The 25,046-nt window shown below is 47.2% G+C and overlaps 14 non-coding genes across 14 annotated transcripts; all 14 read right to left on the bottom strand.

Annotated features, from left to right (window-relative positions):
* Positions 1 to 1,079: 1,079 nt before the first annotated feature.
* LOC142268840 (U2 spliceosomal RNA) lies at positions 1,080 to 1,270 on the bottom strand. Its single transcript, XR_012734429.1, has one exon. It is a non-coding gene; the product is annotated as a U2 spliceosomal RNA (small nuclear RNA).
* Positions 1,271 to 2,657: 1,387 nt separating this feature from the next.
* LOC142268831 (U2 spliceosomal RNA) lies at positions 2,658 to 2,853 on the bottom strand. The gene has a single exon (XR_012734421.1). It is a non-coding gene; the product is annotated as a U2 spliceosomal RNA (small nuclear RNA).
* A 2,185-nt stretch (positions 2,854 to 5,038) lies between these two features.
* On the bottom strand, positions 5,039 to 5,229 carry LOC142268838 (U2 spliceosomal RNA). Its single transcript, XR_012734428.1, has one exon. It is a non-coding gene; the product is annotated as a U2 spliceosomal RNA (small nuclear RNA).
* A 1,387-nt stretch (positions 5,230 to 6,616) lies between these two features.
* On the bottom strand, positions 6,617 to 6,807 carry LOC142268837 (U2 spliceosomal RNA). Its single transcript, XR_012734427.1, has one exon. It is a non-coding gene; the product is annotated as a U2 spliceosomal RNA (small nuclear RNA).
* A 1,387-nt stretch (positions 6,808 to 8,194) lies between these two features.
* LOC142268836 (U2 spliceosomal RNA) lies at positions 8,195 to 8,385 on the bottom strand. The gene has a single exon (XR_012734426.1). It is a non-coding gene; the product is annotated as a U2 spliceosomal RNA (small nuclear RNA).
* A 1,387-nt stretch (positions 8,386 to 9,772) lies between these two features.
* LOC142268826 (U2 spliceosomal RNA) lies at positions 9,773 to 9,963 on the bottom strand. The gene has a single exon (XR_012734417.1). It is a non-coding gene; the product is annotated as a U2 spliceosomal RNA (small nuclear RNA).
* Positions 9,964 to 11,350: 1,387 nt separating this feature from the next.
* On the bottom strand, positions 11,351 to 11,541 carry LOC142268882 (U2 spliceosomal RNA). The gene has a single exon (XR_012734468.1). It is a non-coding gene; the product is annotated as a U2 spliceosomal RNA (small nuclear RNA).
* Positions 11,542 to 12,928: 1,387 nt separating this feature from the next.
* Positions 12,929 to 13,124, bottom strand: LOC142268830 (U2 spliceosomal RNA). Its single transcript, XR_012734420.1, has one exon. It is a non-coding gene; the product is annotated as a U2 spliceosomal RNA (small nuclear RNA).
* A 2,185-nt stretch (positions 13,125 to 15,309) lies between these two features.
* On the bottom strand, positions 15,310 to 15,505 carry LOC142268829 (U2 spliceosomal RNA). Its single transcript, XR_012734419.1, has one exon. It is a non-coding gene; the product is annotated as a U2 spliceosomal RNA (small nuclear RNA).
* A 2,185-nt stretch (positions 15,506 to 17,690) lies between these two features.
* On the bottom strand, positions 17,691 to 17,881 carry LOC142268870 (U2 spliceosomal RNA). The gene has a single exon (XR_012734457.1). It is a non-coding gene; the product is annotated as a U2 spliceosomal RNA (small nuclear RNA).
* A 1,387-nt stretch (positions 17,882 to 19,268) lies between these two features.
* Positions 19,269 to 19,464, bottom strand: LOC142268827 (U2 spliceosomal RNA). The gene has a single exon (XR_012734418.1). It is a non-coding gene; the product is annotated as a U2 spliceosomal RNA (small nuclear RNA).
* A 2,185-nt stretch (positions 19,465 to 21,649) lies between these two features.
* Positions 21,650 to 21,840, bottom strand: LOC142268858 (U2 spliceosomal RNA). The gene has a single exon (XR_012734446.1). It is a non-coding gene; the product is annotated as a U2 spliceosomal RNA (small nuclear RNA).
* Positions 21,841 to 23,227: 1,387 nt separating this feature from the next.
* LOC142268846 (U2 spliceosomal RNA) lies at positions 23,228 to 23,418 on the bottom strand. Its single transcript, XR_012734435.1, has one exon. It is a non-coding gene; the product is annotated as a U2 spliceosomal RNA (small nuclear RNA).
* Positions 23,419 to 24,805: 1,387 nt separating this feature from the next.
* Positions 24,806 to 24,996, bottom strand: LOC142268819 (U2 spliceosomal RNA). Its single transcript, XR_012734411.1, has one exon. It is a non-coding gene; the product is annotated as a U2 spliceosomal RNA (small nuclear RNA).
* Between the last annotated feature and the right edge of the window lie 50 nt (positions 24,997 to 25,046).

Genomic DNA, 25,046 nt, shown 5'->3' with positions numbered 1-25,046 from the left:
CCTTTGCCATCCTTACCCGTAGAAAGCCCTTTCATCATCCCCAAACCCTAATCTTTTCCCTTTCCTTCCCAGCCCCCAAACCCTGCCCTCTGTACCTTTCTCACCACCCGCTTCCCTTCTCCTGTCATCCCCCTACCACCCGGGAAAAAAAGAGATTGCCCCCTCCTTCCACTAGCCCACCCTCCCACCCAAAGAACAACTTCTTCTGCGCAGCTTGTTTTCTAGGCAGCAGCGCTATTGTGATGTCATCGGGGGGCATTGTGACAAGCCGCCAGTGTTCCGTCTCTTCATGTTGTGCACAGTTCAAACGGAAAATACATCAACAGGCAGACTACAGAAAAGCTTACTATCAAAGGTTAGAGGGGGGCTTTCTCAGAGGGCTTTTTACAGTTTTTCTATTCCCAATTAGCCGTTTAAGTGTACTTATTGAAAGTAGTAATTCTTTCATAGGCCGCCCTTTCTTAGTATTTGACGTTCCTTATATTGCGGTATGAGGCTTCGCAGTAGGTTGCAAACATTCATCACCCATGACTGTCCCCAATTGAGCTCAGAAGCTCAATGTCTATCATGACCTCTCTTTTAGAATGTCCAAGAGCAAGCAAACTATTCCTCCAGGAGAGGGCGCCAACAGACTACTAAAGAGATCATCATTACTCAAAGAAAACCCCAAAAACCAATGCATGATAGGAATAAACAGGTAACTTTCTTTGGAGTGGAAGCGGAGAGATCGCACCAGATGCCAATTCTAGATGTTATCACACCTGTGGTCACTGCAGCAGCAGGTGAATCCACTTTGTCCAAAAGGGATCTATTCCATTCAATTGCAAATGATCTAGATAAGACAGAGAACTGCAGCACGGGGACATAGCCGAGTTGGTCAGGTTGAGTGGTGATGAGTTTGCTATTTGGATGAATAAAGAAAGTCAAAAGTGTGAAAGATAAAAAACAAAAGGAGGAAGTGTGAAAAGTGAATGGGCCAAATTGAGGTGCATATGAAGACGTATGCTTTCTTCCAATTCATTAAATCGGGCTAATATGAATCAGGTGAATTGAGTTCTGCTTTTGGAAACTGGGTTAAGAAGGGGTGCACCGTTCCTGGAGGTACTGCAATACCAGGTCAATGCGTGGAGTGGACAGAGCAAGCTCTTTTTCCATCTCCCTGTTCTAAAAATCCATTTAATATATGGTCCCCAGATAGGGGACGTATCAGATATTAAACTGATAAGAACAGATACTACACTTGATCTTAGCCAAAAGGCCGAGAAGCGATAACCAGAATTGGTTTGGGCCTCGAGTGGCACCCTGGCCTATGCCGGACACATCTTAGGGAGAGAGAGCGAGAGGGAGACAAACCCACGCCTACACAAGACATTTTGTCACCCAAGCCAACCCTTGAAAAGGCTGCTTTGCAGAGCCAAAACAAGAAGAATGGTGCGTTTTGCAGCCGCCGCCCACTGCAATGAATCTGAATAACTCCTCCTTTAGGGCGCAAGCAACTCCCCTCCCCCTTGCAGTCTTTCCAATTCACGATACAAAAAGACGGACAGGACAGGTTGCCTGACTTTCCGTCACTGCCACCCTTTGCCATCCTTACCCGTAGAAAGCCCTTTCATCATCCCCAAACCCTAATCTTTTCCCTTTCCTTCCCAGCCCCCAAACCCTGCCCTCTGTACCTTTCTCACCACCCGCTTCCCTTCTCCTGTCATCCCCCTACCACCCGGGAAAAAAAGAGATTGCCCCCTCCTTCCACTAGCCCACCCTCCCACCCAAAGAACAACTTCTTCTGCGCAGCTTGTTTTCTAGGCAGCAGCGCTATTGTGATGTCATCGGGGGGCATTGTGACAAGCCGCCAGTGTTCCGTCTCTTCATGTTGTGCACAGTTCAAACGGAAAATACATCAACAGGCAGACTACAGAAAAGCTTACTATCAAAGGTTAGAGGGGGGCTTTCTCAGAGGGCTTTTTACAGTTTTTCTATTCCCAATTAGCCGTTTAAGTGTACTTATTGAAAGTAGTAATTCTTTCATAGGCCGCCCTTTCTTAGTATTTGACGTTCCTTATATTGCGGTATGAGGCTTCGCAGTAGGTTGCAAACATTCATCACCCATGACTGTCCCCAATTGAGCTCAGAAGCTCAATGTCTATCATGACCTCTCTTTTAGAATGTCCAAGAGCAAGCAAACTATTCCTCCAGGAGAGGGCGCCAACAGACTACTAAAGAGATCATCATTACTCAAAGAAAACCCCAAAAACCAATGCATGATAGGAATAAACAGGTAACTTTCTTTGGAGTGGAAGCGGAGAGATCGCACCAGATGCCAATTCTAGATGTTATCACACCTGTGGTCACTGCAGCAGCAGGTGAATCCACTTTGTCCAAAAGGGATCTATTCCATTCAATTGCAAATGATCTAGATAAGACAGAGAACTGCAGCACGGGGACATAGCCGAGTTGGTCAGGTTGAGTGGTGATGAGTTTGCTATTTGGATGAATAAAGAAAGTCAAAAGTGTGAAAGATAAAAAACAAAAGGAGGAAGTGTGAAAAGTGAATGGGCCAAATTGAGGTGCATATGAAGACGTATGCTTTCTTCCAATTCATTAAATCGGGCTAATATGAATCAGGTGAATTGAGTTCTGCTTTTGGAAACTGGGTTAAGAAGGGGTGCACCGTTCCTGGAGGTACTGCAATACCAGGTCAATGCGTGGAGTGGACAGAGCAAGCTCTTTTTCCATCTCCCTGTTCTAAAAATCCATTTAATATATGGTCCCCAGATAGGGGACGTATCAGATATTAAACTGATAAGAACAGATTTTGATTTAATGAAGCTTTCCAAAGCACCACAAAAAATGCATGACCGAAGTCACACCAAAAACAGTGCAAAGGCTAGGATTCGTGTGGACCCCACCGTGAGGAGAGGGTCCCCAAAAATCAACCCCGTCCCTCCGAGCCAGAAGGCCACAGCAAGGGTCAGGGATCTTCGGTGCTCCCCCAAGCCGAAGCCTGGTTGAGCCTTGTCGTTGCTCCCAGCGTCCACCCAGGCATCTTACCCAAGTGGAGTAGAGAGCTACTAGTTGTTGGTTTCGCAGCCGAAACTGCCCGGACCGTCAACCGGTGTTGGTTTCTCAGCCCAAGGCTAACCGGACCTCCAACCGGGTGTTGGTTTCTCAGCCGAAGCTGACCCAGACCTCCAACCGGGTGTTGGTTTCTCAGCCGAAGCTGACCCAGACCTCCAACCGGGTGTTAGTTTCTCAGCCCAAAGCTGACCAGACCTCCGACCGGGATTATAAAAATTTCCCTTCCTAGCCAGAAGGCCGGGATAGGGTAATATGCTCAAAAAGTATGAAAAGGCAAGGTACGGTGTGCTACAGAGCCCAAGGCTTGCCGGGGTCCCAAGCCAGCAAGCTCAGACTCACTCCAGGGTCGTCAGTCCTGGGGCACGTTGTACCATAGCCCCCCACCCTTACTCAGTCTAATAGCCTCGATCCTGGTAGGGCCATGTTTTCCTCTAGATGAATATACTATCCACCCAGAGTACTAGCAAGCGCAACCTTCCAGTGTGCATTGTATCATTGTACTAAGGTGGCCTGGAGCTTAAACCACCTCTTCGAACAACACTACACTTGATCTTAGCCAAAAGGCCGAGAAGCGATAACCAGAATTGGTTTGGGCCTCGAGTGGCACCCTGGCCTATGCCGGACACATCTTAGGGAGAGAGAGCGAGAGGGAGACAAACCCACGCCTACACAAGACATTTTGTCACCCAAGCCAACCCTTGAAAAGGCTGCTTTGCAGAGCCAAAACAAGAAGAATGGTGCGTTTTGCAGCCGCCGCCCACTGCAATGAATCTGAATAACTCCTCCTTTAGGGCGCAAGCAACTCCCCTCCCCCTTGCAGTCTTTCCAATTCACGATACAAAAAGACGGACAGGACAGGTTGCCTGACTTTCCGTCACTGCCACCCTTTGCCATCCTTACCCGTAGAAAGCCCTTTCATCATCCCCAAACCCTAATCTTTTCCCTTTCCTTCCCAGCCCCCAAACCCTGCCCTCTGTACCTTTCTCACCACCCGCTTCCCTTCTCCTGTCATCCCCCTACCACCCGGGAAAAAAAGAGATTGCCCCCTCCTTCCACTAGCCCACCCTCCCACCCAAAGAACAACTTCTTCTGCGCAGCTTGTTTTCTAGGCAGCAGCGCTATTGTGATGTCATCGGGGGGCATTGTGACAAGCCGCCAGTGTTCCGTCTCTTCATGTTGTGCACAGTTCAAACGGAAAATACATCAACAGGCAGACTACAGAAAAGCTTACTATCAAAGGTTAGAGGGGGGCTTTCTCAGAGGGCTTTTTACAGTTTTTCTATTCCCAATTAGCCGTTTAAGTGTACTTATTGAAAGTAGTAATTCTTTCATAGGCCGCCCTTTCTTAGTATTTGACGTTCCTTATATTGCGGTATGAGGCTTCGCAGTAGGTTGCAAACATTCATCACCCATGACTGTCCCCAATTGAGCTCAGAAGCTCAATGTCTATCATGACCTCTCTTTTAGAATGTCCAAGAGCAAGCAAACTATTCCTCCAGGAGAGGGCGCCAACAGACTACTAAAGAGATCATCATTACTCAAAGAAAACCCCAAAAACCAATGCATGATAGGAATAAACAGGTAACTTTCTTTGGAGTGGAAGCGGAGAGATCGCACCAGATGCCAATTCTAGATGTTATCACACCTGTGGTCACTGCAGCAGCAGGTGAATCCACTTTGTCCAAAAGGGATCTATTCCATTCAATTGCAAATGATCTAGATAAGACAGAGAACTGCAGCACGGGGACATAGCCGAGTTGGTCAGGTTGAGTGGTGATGAGTTTGCTATTTGGATGAATAAAGAAAGTCAAAAGTGTGAAAGATAAAAAACAAAAGGAGGAAGTGTGAAAAGTGAATGGGCCAAATTGAGGTGCATATGAAGACGTATGCTTTCTTCCAATTCATTAAATCGGGCTAATATGAATCAGGTGAATTGAGTTCTGCTTTTGGAAACTGGGTTAAGAAGGGGTGCACCGTTCCTGGAGGTACTGCAATACCAGGTCAATGCGTGGAGTGGACAGAGCAAGCTCTTTTTCCATCTCCCTGTTCTAAAAATCCATTTAATATATGGTCCCCAGATAGGGGACGTATCAGATATTAAACTGATAAGAACAGATACTACACTTGATCTTAGCCAAAAGGCCGAGAAGCGATAACCAGAATTGGTTTGGGCCTCGAGTGGCACCCTGGCCTATGCCGGACACATCTTAGGGAGAGAGAGCGAGAGGGAGACAAACCCGCGCCTACACAAGACATTTTGTCACCCAAGCCAACCCTTGAAAAGGCTGCTTTGCAGAGCCAAAACAAGAAGAATGGTGCGTTTTGCAGCCGCCGCCCACTGCAATGAATCTGAATAACTCCTCCTTTAGGGCGCAAGCAACTCCCCTCCCCCTTGCAGTCTTTCCAATTCACGATACAAAAAGACGGACAGGACAGGTTGCCTGACTTTCCGTCACTGCCACCCTTTGCCATCCTTACCCGTAGAAAGCCCTTTCATCATCCCCAAACCCTAATCTTTTCCCTTTCCTTCCCAGCCCCCAAACCCTGCCCTCTGTACCTTTCTCACCACCCGCTTCCCTTCTCCTGTCATCCCCCTACCACCCGGGAAAAAAAGAGATTGCCCCCTCCTTCCACTAGCCCACCCTCCCACCCAAAGAACAACTTCTTCTGCGCAGCTTGTTTTCTAGGCAGCAGCGCTATTGTGATGTCATCGGGGGGCATTGTGACAAGCCGCCAGTGTTCCGTCTCTTCATGTTGTGCACAGTTCAAACGGAAAATACATCAACAGGCAGACTACAGAAAAGCTTACTATCAAAGGTTAGAGGGGGGCTTTCTCAGAGGGATTTTTACAGTTTTTCTATTCCCAATTAGCCGTTTAAGTGTACTTATTGAAAGTAGTAATTCTTTCATAGGCCGCCCTTTCTTAGTATTTGACGTTCCTTATATTGCGGTATGAGGCTTCGCAGTAGGTTGCAAACATTCATCACCCATGACTGTCCCCAATTGAGCTCAGAAGCTCAATGTCTATCATGACCTCTCTTTTAGAATGTCCAAGAGCAAGCAAACTATTCCTCCAGGAGAGGGCGCCAACAGACTACTAAAGAGATCATCATTACTCAAAGAAAACCCCAAAAACCAATGCATGATAGGAATAAACAGGTAACTTTCTTTGGAGTGGAAGCGGAGAGATCGCACCAGATGCCAATTCTAGATGTTATCACACCTGTGGTCACTGCAGCAGCAGGTGAATCCACTTTGTCCAAAAGGGATCTATTCCATTCAATTGCAAATGATCTAGATAAGACAGAGAACTGCAGCACGGGGACATAGCCGAGTTGGTCAGGTTGAGTGGTGATGAGTTTGCTATTTGGATGAATAAAGAAAGTCAAAAGTGTGAAAGATAAAAAACAAAAGGAGGAAGTGTGAAAAGTGAATGGGCCAAATTGAGGTGCATATGAAGACGTATGCTTTCTTCCAATTCATTAAATCGGGCTAATATGAATCAGGTGAATTGAGTTCTGCTTTTGGAAACTGGGTTAAGAAGGGGTGCACCGTTCCTGGAGGTACTGCAATACCAGGTCAATGCGTGGAGTGGACAGAGCAAGCTCTTTTTCCATCTCCCTGTTCTAAAAATCCATTTAATATATGGTCCCCAGATAGGGGACGTATCAGATATTAAACTGATAAGAACAGATACTACACTTGATCTTAGCCAAAAGGCCGAGAAGCGATAACCAGAATTGGTTTGGGCCTCGAGTGGCACCCTGGCCTATGCCGGACACATCTTAGGGAGAGAGAGCGAGAGGGAGACAAACCCACGCCTACACAAGACATTTTGTCACCCAAGCCAACCCTTGAAAAGGCTGCTTTGCAGAGCCAAAACAAGAAGAATGGTGCGTTTTGCAGCCGCCGCCCACTGCAATGAATCTGAATAACTCCTCCTTTAGGGCGCAAGCAACTCCCCTCCCCCTTGCAGTCTTTCCAATTCACGATACAAAAAGACGGACAGGACAGGTTGCCTGACTTTCCGTCACTGCCACCCTTTGCCATCCTTACCCGTAGAAAGCCCTTTCATCATCCCCAAACCCTAATCTTTTCCCTTTCCTTCCCAGCCCCCAAACCCTGCCCTCTGTACCTTTCTCACCACCCGCTTCCCTTCTCCTGTCATCCCCCTACCACCCGGGAAAAAAAGAGATTGCCCCCTCCTTCCACTAGCCCACCCTCCCACCCAAAGAACAACTTCTTCTGCGCAGCTTGTTTTCTAGGCAGCAGCGCTATTGTGATGTCATCGGGGGGCATTGTGACAAGCCGCCAGTGTTCCGTCTCTTCATGTTGTGCACAGTTCAAACGGAAAATACATCAACAGGCAGACTACAGAAAAGCTTACTATCAAAGGTTAGAGGGGGGCTTTCTCAGAGGGCTTTTTACAGTTTTTCTATTCCCAATTAGCCGTTTAAGTGTACTTATTGAAAGTAGTAATTCTTTCATAGGCCGCCCTTTCTTAGTATTTGACGTTCCTTATATTGCGGTATGAGGCTTCGCAGTAGGTTGCAAACATTCATCACCCATGACTGTCCCCAATTGAGCTCAGAAGCTCAATGTCTATCATGACCTCTCTTTTAGAATGTCCAAGAGCAAGCAAACTATTCCTCCAGGAGAGGGCGCCAACAGACTACTAAAGAGATCATCATTACTCAAAGAAAACCCCAAAAACCAATGCATGATAGGAATAAACAGGTAACTTTCTTTGGAGTGGAAGCGGAGAGATCGCACCAGATGCCAATTCTAGATGTTATCACACCTGTGGTCACTGCAGCAGCAGGTGAATCCACTTTGTCCAAAAGGGATCTATTCCATTCAATTGCAAATGATCTAGATAAGACAGAGAACTGCAGCACGGGGACATAGCCGAGTTGGTCAGGTTGAGTGGTGATGAGTTTGCTATTTGGATGAATAAAGAAAGTCAAAAGTGTGAAAGATAAAAAACAAAAGGAGGAAGTGTGAAAAGTGAATGGGCCAAATTGAGGTGCATATGAAGACGTATGCTTTCTTCCAATTCATTAAATCGGGCTAATATGAATCAGGTGAATTGAGTTCTGCTTTTGGAAACTGGGTTAAGAAGGGGTGCACCGTTCCTGGAGGTACTGCAATACCAGGTCAATGCGTGGAGTGGACAGAGCAAGCTCTTTTTCCATCTCCCTGTTCTAAAAATCCATTTAATATATGGTCCCCAGATAGGGGACGTATCAGATATTAAACTGATAAGAACAGATACTACACTTGATCTTAGCCAAAAGGCCGAGAAGCGATAACCAGAATTGGTTTGGGCCTCGAGTGGCACCCTGGCCTATGCCGGACACATCTTAGGGAGAGAGAGCGAGAGGGAGACAAACCCACGCCTACACAAGACATTTTGTCACCCAAGCCAACCCTTGAAAAGGCTGCTTTGCAGAGCCAAAACAAGAAGAATGGTGCGTTTTGCAGCCGCCGCCCACTGCAATGAATCTGAATAACTCCTCCTTTAGGGCGCAAGCAACTCCCCTCCCCCTTGCAGTCTTTCCAATTCACGATACAAAAAGACGGACAGGACAGGTTGCCTGACTTTCCGTCACTGCCACCCTTTGCCATCCTTACCCGTAGAAAGCCCTTTCATCATCCCCAAACCCTAATCTTTTCCCTTTCCTTCCCAGCCCCCAAACCCTGCCCTCTGTACCTTTCTCACCACCCGCTTCCCTTCTCCTGTCATCCCCCTACCACCCGGGAAAAAAAGAGATTGCCCCCTCCTTCCACTAGCCCACCCTCCCACCCAAAGAACAACTTCTTCTGCGCAGCTTGTTTTCTAGGCAGCAGCGCTATTGTGATGTCATCGGGGGGCATTGTGACAAGCCGCCAGTGTTCCGTCTCTTCATGTTGTGCACAGTTCAAACGGAAAATACATCAACAGGCAGACTACAGAAAAGCTTACTATCAAAGGTTAGAGGGGGGCTTTCTCAGAGGGCTTTTTACAGTTTTTCTATTCCCAATTAGCCGTTTAAGTGTACTTATTGAAAGTAGTAATTCTTTCATAGGCCGCCCTTTCTTAGTATTTGACGTTCCTTATATTGCGGTATGAGGCTTCGCAGTAGGTTGCAAACATTCATCACCCATGACTGTCCCCAATTGAGCTCAGAAGCTCAATGTCTATCATGACCTCTCTTTTAGAATGTCCAAGAGCAAGCAAACTATTCCTCCAGGAGAGGGCGCCAACAGACTACTAAAGAGATCATCATTACTCAAAGAAAACCCCAAAAACCAATGCATGATAGGAATAAACAGGTAACTTTCTTTGGAGTGGAAGCGGAGAGATCGCACCAGATGCCAATTCTAGATGTTATCACACCTGTGGTCACTGCAGCAGCAGGTGAATCCACTTTGTCCAAAAGGGATCTATTCCATTCAATTGCAAATGATCTAGATAAGACAGAGAACTGCAGCACGGGGACATAGCCGAGTTGGTCAGGTTGAGTGGTGATGAGTTTGCTATTTGGATGAATAAAGAAAGTCAAAAGTGTGAAAGATAAAAAACAAAAGGAGGAAGTGTGAAAAGTGAATGGGCCAAATTGAGGTGCATATGAAGACGTATGCTTTCTTCCAATTCATTAAATCGGGCTAATATGAATCAGGTGAATTGAGTTCTGCTTTTGGAAACTGGGTTAAGAAGGGGTGCACCGTTCCTGGAGGTACTGCAATACCAGGTCAATGCGTGGAGTGGACAGAGCAAGCTCTTTTTCCATCTCCCTGTTCTAAAAATCCATTTAATATATGGTCCCCAGATAGGGGACGTATCAGATATTAAACTGATAAGAACAGATACTACACTTGATCTTAGCCAAAAGGCCGAGAAGCGATAACCAGAATTGGTTTGGGCCTCGAGTGGCACCCTGGCCTATGCCGGACACATCTTAGGGAGAGAGAGCGAGAGGGAGACAAACCCACGCCTACACAAGACATTTTGTCACCCAAGCCAACCCTTGAAAAGGCTGCTTTGCAGAGCCAAAACAAGAAGAATGGTGCGTTTTGCAGCCGCCGCCCACTGCAATGAATCTGAATAACTCCTCCTTTAGGGCGCAAGCAACTCCCCTCCCCCTTGCAGTCTTTCCAATTCACGATACAAAAAGACGGACAGGACAGGTTGCCTGACTTTCCGTCACTGCCACCCTTTGCCATCCTTACCCGTAGAAAGCCCTTTCATCATCCCCAAACCCTAATCTTTTCCCTTTCCTTCCCAGCCCCCAAACCCTGCCCTCTGTACCTTTCTCACCACCCGCTTCCCTTCTCCTGTCATCCCCCTACCACCCGGGAAAAAAAGAGATTGCCCCCTCCTTCCACTAGCCCACCCTCCCACCCAAAGAACAACTTCTTCTGCGCAGCTTGTTTTCTAGGCAGCAGCGCTATTGTGATGTCATCGGGGGGCATTGTGACAAGCCGCCAGTGTTCCGTCTCTTCATGTTGTGCACAGTTCAAACGGAAAATACATCAACAGGCAGACTACAGAAAAGCTTACTATCAAAGGTTAGAGGGGGGCTTTCTCAGAGGGCTTTTTACAGTTTTTCTATTCCCAATTAGCCGTTTAAGTGTACTTATTGAAAGTAGTAATTCTTTCATAGGCCGCCCTTTCTTAGTATTTGACGTTCCTTATATTGCGGTATGAGGCTTCGCAGTAGGTTGCAAACATTCATCACCCATGACTGTCCCCAATTGAGCTCAGAAGCTCAATGTCTATCATGACCTCTCTTTTAGAATGTCCAAGAGCAAGCAAACTATTCCTCCAGGAGAGGGCGCCAACAGACTACTAAAGAGATCATCATTACTCAAAGAAAACCCCAAAAACCAATGCATGATAGGAATAAACAGGTAACTTTCTTTGGAGTGGAAGCGGAGAGATCGCACCAGATGCCAATTCTAGATGTTATCACACCTGTGGTCACTGCAGCAGCAGGTGAATCCACTTTGTCCAAAAGGGATCTATTCCATTCAATTGCAAATGATCTAGATAAGACAGAGAACTGCAGCACGGGGACATAGCCGAGTTGGTCAGGTTGAGTGGTGATGAGTTTGCTATTTGGATGAATAAAGAAAGTCAAAAGTGTGAAAGATAAAAAACAAAAGGAGGAAGTGTGAAAAGTGAATGGGCCAAATTGAGGTGCATATGAAGACGTATGCTTTCTTCCAATTCATTAAATCGGGCTAATATGAATCAGGTGAATTGAGTTCTGCTTTTGGAAACTGGGTTAAGAAGGGGTGCACCGTTCCTGGAGGTACTGCAATACCAGGTCAATGCGTGGAGTGGACAGAGCAAGCTCTTTTTCCATCTCCCTGTTCTAAAAATCCATTTAATATATGGTCCCCAGATAGGGGACGTATCAGATATTAAACTGATAAGAACAGATACTACACTTGATCTTAGCCAAAAGGCCGAGAAGCGATAACCAGAATTGGTTTGGGCCTCGAGTGGCACCCTGGCCTATGCCGGACACATCTTAGGGAGAGAGAGCGAGAGGGAGACAAACCCACGCCTACACAAGACATTTTGTCACCCAAGCCAACCCTTGAAAAGGCTGCTTTGCAGAGCCAAAACAAGAAGAATGGTGCGTTTTGCAGCCGCCGCCCACTGCAATGAATCTGAATAACTCCTCCTTTAGGGCGCAAGCAACTCCCCTCCCCCTTGCAGTCTTTCCAATTCACGATACAAAAAGACGGACAGGACAGGTTGCCTGACTTTCCGTCACTGCCACCCTTTGCCATCCTTACCCGTAGAAAGCCCTTTCATCATCCCCAAACCCTAATCTTTTCCCTTTCCTTCCCAGCCCCCAAACCCTGCCCTCTGTACCTTTCTCACCACCCGCTTCCCTTCTCCTGTCATCCCCCTACCACCCGGGAAAAAAAGAGATTGCCCCCTCCTTCCACTAGCCCACCCTCCCACCCAAAGAACAACTTCTTCTGCGCAGCTTGTTTTCTAGGCAGCAGCGCTATTGTGATGTCATCGGGGGGCATTGTGACAAGCCGCCAGTGTTCCGTCTCTTCATGTTGTGCACAGTTCAAACGGAAAATACATCAACAGGCAGACTACAGAAAAGCTTACTATCAAAGGTTAGAGGGGGGCTTTCTCAGAGGGCTTTTTACAGTTTTTCTATTCCCAATTAGCCGTTTAAGTGTACTTATTGAAAGTAGTAATTCTTTCATAGGCCGCCCTTTCTTAGTATTTGACGTTCCTTATATTGCGGTATGAGGCTTCGCAGTAGGTTGCAAACATTCATCACCCATGACTGTCCCCAATTGAGCTCAGAAGCTCAATGTCTATCATGACCTCTCTTTTAGAATGTCCAAGAGCAAGCAAACTATTCCTCCAGGAGAGGGCGCCAACAGACTACTAAAGAGATCATCATTACTCAAAGAAAACCCCAAAAACCAATGCATGATAGGAATAAACAGGTAACTTTCTTTGGAGTGGAAGCGGAGAGATCGCACCAGATGCCAATTCTAGATGTTATCACACCTGTGGTCACTGCAGCAGCAGGTGAATCCACTTTGTCCAAAAGGGATCTATTCCATTCAATTGCAAATGATCTAGATAAGACAGAGAACTGCAGCACGGGGACATAGCCGAGTTGGTCAGGTTGAGTGGTGATGAGTTTGCTATTTGGATGAATAAAGAAAGTCAAAAGTGTGAAAGATAAAAAACAAAAGGAGGAAGTGTGAAAAGTGAATGGGCCAAATTGAGGTGCATATGAAGACGTATGCTTTCTTCCAATTCATTAAATCGGGCTAATATGAATCAGGTGAATTGAGTTCTGCTTTTGGAAACTGGGTTAAGAAGGGGTGCACCGTTCCTGGAGGTACTGCAATACCAGGTCAATGCGTGGAGTGGACAGAGCAAGCTCTTTTTCCATCTCCCTGTTCTAAAAATCCATTTAATATATGGTCCCCAGATAGGGGACGTATCAGATATTAAACTGATAAGAACAGATTTTGATTTAATGAAGCTTTCCAAAGCACCACAAAAAATGCATGACCGAAGTCACACCAAAAACAGTGCAAAGGCTAGGATTCGTGTGGACCCCACCGTGAGGAGAGGGTCCCCAAAAATCAACCCCGTCCCTCCGAGCCAGAAGGCCACAGCAAGGGTCAGGGATCTTCGGTGCTCCCCCAAGCCGAAGCCTGGTTGAGCCTTGTCGTTGCTCCCAGCGTCCACCCAGGCATCTTACCCAAGTGGAGTAGAGAGCTACTAGTTGTTGGTTTCGCAGCCGAAACTGCCCGGACCGTCAACCGGTGTTGGTTTCTCAGCCCAAGGCTAACCGGACCTCCAACCGGGTGTTGGTTTCTCAGCCGAAGCTGACCCAGACCTCCAACCGGGTGTTGGTTTCTCAGCCGAAGCTGACCCAGACCTCCAACCGGGTGTTAGTTTCTCAGCCCAAAGCTGACCAGACCTCCGACCGGGATTATAAAAATTTCCCTTCCTAGCCAGAAGGCCGGGATAGGATAATATGCTCAAAAAGTATGAAAAGGCAAGGTACGGTGTGCTACAGAGCCCAAGGCTTGCCGGGGTCCCAAGCCAGCAAGCTCAGACTCACTCCAGGGTCGTCAGTCCTGGGGCACGTTGTACCATAGCCCCCCACCCTTACTCAGTCTAATAGCCTCGATCCTGGTAGGGCCATGTTTTCCTCTAGATGAATATACTATCCACCCAGAGTACTAGCAAGCGCAACCTTCCAGTGTGCATTGTATCATTGTACTAAGGTGGCCTGGAGCTTAAACCACCTCTTCGAACAACACTACACTTGATCTTAGCCAAAAGGCCGAGAAGCGATAACCAGAATTGGTTTGGGCCTCGAGTGGCACCCTGGCCTATGCCGGACACATCTTAGGGAGAGAGAGCGAGAGGGAGACAAACCCACGCCTACACAAGACATTTTGTCACCCAAGCCAACCCTTGAAAAGGCTGCTTTGCAGAGCCAAAACAAGAAGAATGGTGCGTTTTGCAGCCGCCGCCCACTGCAATGAATCTGAATAACTCCTCCTTTAGGGCGCAAGCAACTCCCCTCCCCCTTGCAGTCTTTCCAATTCACGATACAAAAAGACGGACAGGACAGGTTGCCTGACTTTCCGTCACTGCCACCCTTTGCCATCCTTACCCGTAGAAAGCCCTTTCATCATCCCCAAACCCTAATCTTTTCCCTTTCCTTCCCAGCCCCCAAACCCTGCCCTCTGTACCTTTCTCACCACCCGCTTCCCTTCTCCTGTCATCCCCCTACCACCCGGGAAAAAAAGAGATTGCCCCCTCCTTCCACTAGCCCACCCTCCCACCCAAAGAACAACTTCTTCTGCGCAGCTTGTTTTCTAGGCAGCAGCGCTATTGTGATGTCATCGGGGGGCATTGTGACAAGCCGCCAGTGTTCCGTCTCTTCATGTTGTGCACAGTTCAAACGGAAAATACATCAACAGGCAGACTACAGAAAAGCTTACTATCAAAGGTTAGAGGGGGGCTTTCTCAGAGGGCTTTTTACAGTTTTTCTATTCCCAATTAGCCGTTTAAGTGTACTTATTGAAAGTAGTAATTCTTTCATAGGCCGCCCTTTCTTAGTATTTGACGTTCCTTATATTGCGGTATGAGGCTTCGCAGTAGGTTGCAAACATTCATCACCCATGACTGTCCCCAATTGAGCTCAGAAGCTCAATGTCTATCATGACCTCTCTTTTAGAATGTCCAAGAGCAAGCAAACTATTCCTCCAGGAGAGGGCGCCAACAGACTACTAAAGAGATCATCATTACTCAAAGAAAACCCCAAAAACCAATGCATGATAGGAATAAACAGGTAACTTTCTTTGGAGTGGAAGCGGAGAGATCGCACCAGATGCCAATTCTAGATGTTATCACACCTGTGGTCACTGCAGCAGCAGGTGAATCCACTTTGTCCAAAAGGGATCTATTCCATTCAATTGCAAATGATCTAGATAAGACAGAGAACTGCAGCACGGGGACATAGCCGAGTTGGTCAGGTTGAGTGGTGATGAGTTTGCTATTTGGATGAATAAAGAAAGTCAAAAGTGTGAAAGATAAAAAACAAAAGGAGGAAGTGTGAAAAGTGAATGGGCCAAATTGAGGTGCATATGAAGACGTATGCTTTCTTCCAATTCATTAAATCGGGCTAATATGAATCAGGTGAATTGAGTTCTGCTTTTGGAAACTGGGTTAAGAAGGGGTGCACCGTTCCTGGAGGTACTGCAATACCAGGTCAATGCGTGGAGTGGACAGAGCAAGCTCTTTTTCCATCTCCCTGTTCTAAAAATCCATTTAATATATGGTCCCCAGATAGGGGACGTATCAGATATTAAACTGATAAGAACAGATTTTGATTTAATGAAGCTTTCCAAAGCACCACAAAAAATGCATGACCGAAGTCACACCAAAAACAGTGCAAAGGCTAGGATTCGTGTGGACCCCACCGTGAGGAGAGGGTCCCCAAAAATCAACCCCGTCCCTCCGAGCCAGAAGGCCACAGCAAGGGTCAGGGATCTTCGGTGCTCCCCCAAGCCGAAGCCTGGTTGAGCCTTGTCGTTGCTCCCAGCGTCCACCCAGGCATCTTACCCAAGTGGAGTAGAGAGCTACTAGTTGTTGGTTTCGCAGCCGAAACTGCCCGGACCGTCAACCGGTGTTGGTTTCTCAGCCCAAGGCTAACCGGACCTCCAACCGGGTGTTGGTTTCTCAGCCGAAGCTGACCCAGACCTCCAACCGGGTGTTGGTTTCTCAGCCGAAGCTGACCCAGACCTCCAACCGGGTGTTAGTTTCTCAGCCCAAAGCTGACCAGACCTCCGACCGGGATTATAAAAATTTCCCTTCCTAGCCAGAAGGCCGGGATAGGATAATATGCTCAAAAAGTATGAAAAGGCAAGGTACGGTGTGCTACAGAGCCCAAGGCTTGCCGGGGTCCCAAGCCAGCAAGCTCAGACTCACTCCAGGGTCGTCAGTCCTGGGGCACGTTGTACCATAGCCCCCCACCCTTACTCAGTCTAATAGCCTCGATCCTGGTAGGGCCATGTTTTCCTCTAGATGAATATACTATCCACCCAGAGTACTAGCAAGCGCAACCTTCCAGTGTGCATTGTATCATTGTACTAAGGTGGCCTGGAGCTTAAACCACCTCTTCGAACAACACTACACTTGATCTTAGCCAAAAGGCCGAGAAGCGATAACCAGAATTGGTTTGGGCCTCGAGTGGCACCCTGGCCTATGCCGGACACATCTTAGGGAGAGAGAGCGAGAGGGAGACAAACCCACGCCTACACAAGACATTTTGTCACCCAAGCCAACCCTTGAAAAGGCTGCTTTGCAGAGCCAAAACAAGAAGAATGGTGCGTTTTGCAGCCGCCGCCCACTGCAATGAATCTGAATAACTCCTCCTTTAGGGCGCAAGCAACTCCCCTCCCCCTTGCAGTCTTTCCAATTCACGATACAAAAAGACGGACAGGACAGGTTGCCTGACTTTCCGTCACTGCCACCCTTTGCCATCCTTACCCGTAGAAAGCCCTTTCATCATCCCCAAACCCTAATCTTTTCCCTTTCCTTCCCAGCCCCCAAACCCTGCCCTCTGTACCTTTCTCACCACCCGCTTCCCTTCTCCTGTCATCCCCCTACCACCCGGGAAAAAAAGAGATTGCCCCCTCCTTCCACTAGCCCACCCTCCCACCCAAAGAACAACTTCTTCTGCGCAGCTTGTTTTCTAGGCAGCAGCGCTATTGTGATGTCATCGGGGGGCATTGTGACAAGCCGCCAGTGTTCCGTCTCTTCATGTTGTGCACAGTTCAAACGGAAAATACATCAACAGGCAGACTACAGAAAAGCTTACTATCAAAGGTTAGAGGGGGGCTTTCTCAGAGGGCTTTTTACAGTTTTTCTATTCCCAATTAGCCGTTTAAGTGTACTTATTGAAAGTAGTAATTCTTTCATAGGCCGCCCTTTCTTAGTATTTGACGTTCCTTATATTGCGGTATGAGGCTTCGCAGTAGGTTGCAAACATTCATCACCCATGACTGTCCCCAATTGAGCTCAGAAGCTCAATGTCTATCATGACCTCTCTTTTAGAATGTCCAAGAGCAAGCAAACTATTCCTCCAGGAGAGGGCGCCAACAGACTACTAAAGAGATCATCATTACTCAAAGAAAACCCCAAAAACCAATGCATGATAGGAATAAACAGGTAACTTTCTTTGGAGTGGAAGCGGAGAGATCGCACCAGATGCCAATTCTAGATGTTATCACACCTGTGGTCACTGCAGCAGCAGGTGAATCCACTTTGTCCAAAAGGGATCTATTCCATTCAATTGCAAATGATCTAGATAAGACAGAGAACTGCAGCACGGGGACATAGCCGAGTTGGTCAGGTTGAGTGGTGATGAGTTTGCTATTTGGATGAATAAAGAAAGTCAAAAGTGTGAAAGATAAAAAACAAAAGGAGGAAGTGTGAAAAGTGAATGGGCCAAATTGAGGTGCATATGAAGACGTATGCTTTCTTCCAATTCATTAAATCGGGCTAATATGAATCAGGTGAATTGAGTTCTGCTTTTGGAAACTGGGTTAAGAAGGGGTGCACCGTTCCTGGAGGTACTGCAATACCAGGTCAATGCGTGGAGTGGACAGAGCAAGCTCTTTTTCCATCTCCCTGTTCTAAAAATCCATTTAATATATGGTCCCCAGATAGGGGACGTATCAGATATTAAACTGATAAGAACAGATACTACACTTGATCTTAGCCAAAAGGCCGAGAAGCGATAACCAGAATTGGTTTGGGCCTCGAGTGGCACCCTGGCCTATGCCGGACACATCTTAGGGAGAGAGAGCGAGAGGGAGACAAACCCACGCCTACACAAGACATTTTGTCACCCAAGCCAACCCTTGAAAAGGCTGCTTTGCAGAGCCAAAACAAGAAGAATGGTGCGTTTTGCAGCCGCCGCCCACTGCAATGAATCTGAATAACTCCTCCTTTAGGGCGCAAGCAACTCCCCTCCCCCTTGCAGTCTTTCCAATTCACGATACAAAAAGACGGACAGGACAGGTTGCCTGACTTTCCGTCACTGCCACCCTTTGCCATCCTTACCCGTAGAAAGCCCTTTCATCATCCCCAAACCCTAATCTTTTCCCTTTCCTTCCCAGCCCCCAAACCCTGCCCTCTGTACCTTTCTCACCACCCGCTTCCCTTCTCCTGTCATCCCCCTACCACCCGGGAAAAAAAGAGATTGCCCCCTCCTTCCACTAGCCCACCCTCCCACCCAAAGAACAACTTCTTCTGCGCAGCTTGTTTTCTAGGCAGCAGCGCTATTGTGATGTCATCGGGGGGCATTGTGACAAGCCGCCAGTGTTCCGTCTCTTCATGTTGTGCACAGTTCAAACGGAAAATACATCAACAGGCAGACTACAGAAAAGCTTACTATCAAAGGTTAGAGGGGGGCTTTCTCAGAGGGCTTTTTACAGTTTTTCTATTCCCAATTAGCCGTTTAAGTGTACTTATTGAAAGTAGTAATTCTTTCATAGGCCGCCCTTTCTTAGTATTTGACGTTCCTTATATTGCGGTATGAGGCTTCGCAGTAGGTTGCAAACATTCATCACCCATGACTGTCCCCAATTGAGCTCAGAAGCTCAATGTCTATCATGACCTCTCTTTTAGAATGTCCAAGAGCAAGCAAACTATTCCTCCAGGAGAGGGCGCCAACAGACTACTAAAGAGATCATCATTACTCAAAGAAAACCCCAAAAACCAATGCATGATAGGAATAAACAGGTAACTTTCTTTGGAGTGGAAGCGGAGAGATCGCACCAGATGCCAATTCTAGATGTTATCACACCTGTGGTCACTGCAGCAGCAGGTGAATCCACTTTGTCCAAAAGGGATCTATTCCATTCAATTGCAAATGATCTAGATAAGACAGAGAACTGCAGCACGGGGACATAGCCGAGTTGGTCAGGTTGAGTGGTGATGAGTTTGCTATTTGGATGAATAAAGAAAGTCAAAAGTGTGAAAGATAAAAAACAAAAGGAGGAAGTGTGAAAAGTGAATGGGCCAAATTGAGGTGCATATGAAGACGTATGCTTTCTTCCAATTCATTAAATCGGGCTAATATGAATCAGGTGAATTGAGTTCTGCTTTTGGAAACTGGGTTAAGAAGGGGTGCACCGTTCCTGGAGGTACTGCAATACCAGGTCAATGCGTGGAGTGGACAGAGCAAGCTCTTTTTCCATCTCCCTGTTCTAAAAATCCATTTAATATATGGTCCCCAGATAGGGGACGTATCAGATATTAAACTGATAAGAACAGATTTTGATTTAATGAAGCTTTCCAAAGCACCACAAAAAATGCATGACCGAAGTCACACCAAAAACAGTGCAAAGGCTAGGATTCGTGTGGACCCCACCGTGAGGAGAGGGTCCCCAAAAATCAACCCCGTCCCTCCGAGCCAGAAGGCCACAGCAAGGGTCAGGGATCTTCGGTGCTCCCCCAAGCCGAAGCCTGGTTGAGCCTTGTCGTTGCTCCCAGCGTCCACCCAGGCATCTTACCCAAGTGGAGTAGAGAGCTACTAGTTGTTGGTTTCGCAGCCGAAACTGCCCGGACCGTCAACCGGTGTTGGTTTCTCAGCCCAAGGCTAACCGGACCTCCAACCGGGTGTTGGTTTCTCAGCCGAAGCTGACCCAGACCTCCAACCGGGTGTTGGTTTCTCAGCCGAAGCTGACCCAGACCTCCAACCGGGTGTTAGTTTCTCAGCCCAAAGCTGACCAGACCTCCGACCGGGATTATAAAAATTTCCCTTCCTAGCCAGAAGGCCGGGATAGGATAATATGCTCAAAAAGTATGAAAAGGCAAGGTACGGTGTGCTACAGAGCCCAAGGCTTGCCGGGGTCCCAAGCCAGCAAGCTCAGACTCACTCCAGGGTCGTCAGTCCTGGGGCACGTTGTACCATAGCCCCCCACCCTTACTCAGTCTAATAGCCTCGATCCTGGTAGGGCCATGTTTTCCTCTAGATGAATATACTATCCACCCAGAGTACTAGCAAGCGCAACCTTCCAGTGTGCATTGTATCATTGTACTAAGGTGGCCTGGAGCTTAAACCACCTCTTCGAACAACACTACACTTGATCTTAGCCAAAAGGCCGAGAAGCGATAACCAGAATTGGTTTGGGCCTCGAGTGGCACCCTGGCCTATGCCGGACACATCTTAGGGAGAGAGAGCGAGAGGGAGACAAACCCACGCCTACACAAGACATTTTGTCACCCAAGCCAACCCTTGAAAAGGCTGCTTTGCAGAGCCAAAACAAGAAGAATGGTGCGTTTTGCAGCCGCCGCCCACTGCAATGAATCTGAATAACTCCTCCTTTAGGGCGCAAGCAACTCCCCTCCCCCTTGCAGTCTTTCCAATTCACGATACAAAAAGACGGACAGGACAGGTTGCCTGACTTTCCGTCACTGCCACCCTTTGCCATCCTTACCCGTAGAAAGCCCTTTCATCATCCCCAAACCCTAATCTTTTCCCTTTCCTTCCCAGCCCCCAAACCCTGCCCTCTGTACCTTTCTCACCACCCGCTTCCCTTCTCCTGTCATCCCCCTACCACCCGGGAAAAAAAGAGATTGCCCCCTCCTTCCACTAGCCCACCCTCCCACCCAAAGAACAACTTCTTCTGCGCAGCTTGTTTTCTAGGCAGCAGCGCTATTGTGATGTCATCGGGGGGCATTGTGACAAGCCGCCAGTGTTCCGTCTCTTCATGTTGTGCACAGTTCAAACGGAAAATACATCAACAGGCAGACTACAGAAAAGCTTACTATCAAAGGTTAGAGGGGGGCTTTCTCAGAGGGCTTTTTACAGTTTTTCTATTCCCAATTAGCCGTTTAAGTGTACTTATTGAAAGTAGTAATTCTTTCATAGGCCGCCCTTTCTTAGTATTTGACGTTCCTTATATTGCGGTATGAGGCTTCGCAGTAGGTTGCAAACATTCATCACCCATGACTGTCCCCAATTGAGCTCAGAAGCTCAATGTCTATCATGACCTCTCTTTTAGAATGTCCAAGAGCAAGCAAACTATTCCTCCAGGAGAGGGCGCCAACAGACTACTAAAGAGATCATCATTACTCAAAGAAAACCCCAAAAACCAATGCATGATAGGAATAAACAGGTAACTTTCTTTGGAGTGGAAGCGGAGAGATCGCACCAGATGCCAATTCTAGATGTTATCACACCTGTGGTCACTGCAGCAGCAGGTGAATCCACTTTGTCCAAAAGGGATCTATTCCATTCAATTGCAAATGATCTAGATAAGACAGAGAACTGCAGCACGGGGACATAGCCGAGTTGGTCAGGTTGAGTGGTGATGAGTTTGCTATTTGGATGAATAAAGAAAGTCAAAAGTGTGAAAGATAAAAAACAAAAGGAGGAAGTGTGAAAAGTGAATGGGCCAAATTGAGGTGCATATGAAGACGTATGCTTTCTTCCAATTCATTAAATCGGGCTAATATGAATCAGGTGAATTGAGTTCTGCTTTTGGAAACTGGGTTAAGAAGGGGTGCACCGTTCCTGGAGGTACTGCAATACCAGGTCAATGCGTGGAGTGGACAGAGCAAGCTCTTTTTCCATCTCCCTGTTCTAAAAATCCATTTAATATATGGTCCCCAGATAGGGGACGTATCAGATATTAAACTGATAAGAACAGATACTACACTTGATCTTAGCCAAAAGGCCGAGAAGCGATAACCAGAATTGGTTTGGGCCTCGAGTGGCACCCTGGCCTATGCCGGACACATCTTAGGGAGAGAGAGCGAGAGGGAGACAAACCCACGCCTACACAAGACATTTTGTCACCCAAGCCAACCCTTGAAAAGGCTGCTTTGCAGAGCCAAAACAAGAAGAATGGTGCGTTTTGCAGCCGCCGCCCACTGCAATGAATCTGAATAACTCCTCCTTTAGGGCGCAAGCAACTCCCCTCCCCCTTGCAGTCTTTCCAATTCACGATACAAAAAGACGGACAGGACAGGTTGCCTGACTTTCCGTCACTGCCACCCTTTGCCATCCTTACCCGTAGAAAGCCCTTTCATCATCCCCAAACCCTAATCTTTTCCCTTTCCTTCCCAGCCCCCAAACCCTGCCCTCTGTACCTTTCTCACCACCCGCTTCCCTTCTCCTGTCATCCCCCTACCACCCGGGAAAAAAAGAGATTGCCCCCTCCTTCCACTAGCCCACCCTCCCACCCAAAGAACAACTTCTTCTGCGCAGCTTGTTTTCTAGGCAGCAGCGCTATTGTGATGTCATCGGGGGGCATTGTGACAAGCCGCCAGTGTTCCGTCTCTTCATGTTGTGCACAGTTCAAACGGAAAATACATCAACAGGCAGACTACAGAAAAGCTTACTATCAAAGGTTAGAGGGGGGCTTTCTCAGAGGGCTTTTTACAGTTTTTCTATTCCCAATTAGCCGTTTAAGTGTACTTATTGAAAGTAGTAATTCTTTCATAGGCCGCCCTTTCTTAGTATTTGACGTTCCTTATATTGCGGTATGAGGCTTCGCAGTAGGTTGCAAACATTCATCACCCATGACTGTCCCCAATTGAGCTCAGAAGCTCAATGTCTATCATGACCTCTCTTTTAGAATGTCCAAGAGCAAGCAAACTATTCCTCCAGGAGAGGGCGCCAACAGACTACTAAAGAGATCATCATTACTCAAAGAAAACCCCAAAAACCAATGCATGATAGGAATAAACAGGTAACTTTCTTTGGAGTGGAAGCGGAGAGATCGCACCAGATGCCAATTCTAGATGTTATCACACCTGTGGTCACTGCAGCAGCAGGTGAATCCACTTTGTCCAAAAGGGATCTATTCCATTCAATTGCAAATGATCTAGATAAGACAGAGAACTGCAGCACGGGGACATAGCCGAGTTGGTCAGGTTGAGTGGTGATGAGTTTGCTATTTGGATGAATAAAGAAAGTCAAAAGTGTGAAAGATAAAAAACAAAAGGAGGAAGTGTGAAAAGTGAATGGGCCAAATTGAGGTGCATATGAAGACGTATGCTTTCTTCCAATTCATTAAATCGGGCTAATATGAATCAGGTGAATTGAGTTCTGCTTTTGGAAACTGGGTTAAGAAGGGGTGCACCGTTCCTGGAGGTACTGCAATACCAGGTCAATGCGTGGAGTGGACAGAGCAAGCTCTTTTTCCATCTCCCTGTTCTAAAAATCCATTTAATATATGGTCCCCAGATAGGGGACGTATCAGATATTAAACTGATAAGAACAGATACTACACTTGATCTTAGCCAAAAGGCCGAGAAGCGATAACCAGAATTGGTTTGGGCCTCGAGTGGCACCCTGGCCTATGCCGGACACATCTTAGGGAGAGAGAGCGAGAGGGAGACAAACCCACGCCTACACAAGACATTTTGTCACCCAAGCCAACCCTTGAAAAGGCTGCTTTGCAGAGCCAAAACAAGAAGAATGGTGCGTTTTGCAGCCGCCGCCCACTGCAATGAATCTGAATAACTCCTCCTTTAGGGCGCAAGCAACTCCCCTCCCCCTTGCAGTCTTTCCAATTCACGATACAAAAAGACGGACAGGACAGGTTGCCTGACTTTCCGTCACTGCCACCCTTTGCCATCCTTACCCGTAGAAAGCCCTTTCATCATCCCCAAACCCTAATCTTTTCCCTTTCCTTCCCAGCCCCCAAACCCTGCCCTCTGTACCTTTCTCACCACCCGCTTCCCTTCTCCTGTCATCCCCCTACCACCCGGGAAAAAAAGAGATTGCCCCCTCCTTCCACTAGCCCACCCTCCCACCCAAAGAACAACTTCTTCTGCGCAGCTTGTTTTCTAGGCAGCAGCGCTATTGTGATGTCATCGGGGGGCATTGTGACAAGCCGCCAGTGTTCCGTCTCTTCATGTTGTGCACAGTTCAAACGGAAAATACATCAACAGGCAGACTACAGAAAAGCTTACTATCAAAGGTTAGAGGGGGGCTTTCTCAGAGGGCTTTTTACAGTTTTTCTATTCCCAATTAGCCGTTTAAGTGTACTTATTGAAAGTAGTAATTCTTTCATAGGCCGCCCTTTCTTAGTATTTGACGTTCCTTATATTGCGGTATGAGGCTTCGCAGTAGGTTGCAAACATTCATCACCCATGACTGTCCCCAATTGAGCTCAGAAGCTCAATGTCTATCATGACCTCTCTTTTAGAATGTCCAAGAGCAAGCAAACTATTCCTCCAGGAGAGGGCGCCAACAGACTACTAAAGAGATCATCATTACTCAAAGAAAACCCCAAAAACCAATGCATGATAGGAATAAACAGGTAACTTTCTTTGGAGTGGAAGCGGAGAGATCGCACCAGATGCCAATTCTAGATGTTATCACACCTGTGGTCACTGCAGCAGCAGGTGAATCCACTTTGTCCAAAAGGGATCTATTCCATTCAATTGCAAATGATCTAGATAAGACAGAGAACTGCAGCACGGGGACATAGCCGAGTTGGTCAGGTTGAGTGGTGATGAGTTTGCTATTTGGATGAATAAAGAAAGTCAAAAGTGTGAAAGATAAAAAACAAAAGGAGGAAGTGTGAAAAGTGAATGGGCCAAATTGAGGTGCATATGAAGACGTATGCTTTCTTCCAATTCATTAAATCGGGCTAATATGAATCAGGTGAATTGAGTTCTGCTTTTGGAAACTGGGTTAAGAAGGGGTGCACCGTTCCTGGAGGTACTGCAATACCAGGTCAATGCGTGGAGTGGACAGAGCAAGCTCTTTTTCCATCTCCCTGTTCTAAAAATCCATTTAATATATGGTCCCCAGATAGGGGACGTATCAGATATTAAACTGATAAGAACAGATACTACACTTGATCTTAGCCAAAAGGCCGAGAAGCGATAACCAGAATTGGTTTGGGCCTCGAGTGGCACCCTGGCCTATGCCGGACAC

Source organism: Anomaloglossus baeobatrachus, unplaced genomic scaffold (assembly GCF_048569485.1).
Source record: "Anomaloglossus baeobatrachus isolate aAnoBae1 unplaced genomic scaffold, aAnoBae1.hap1 Scaffold_3112, whole genome shotgun sequence".
Classification (NCBI taxonomy): Eukaryota; Metazoa; Chordata; class Amphibia; order Anura; family Aromobatidae; genus Anomaloglossus; species Anomaloglossus baeobatrachus.
This window is presented reverse-complemented; position numbering and strand designations above follow the sequence as displayed.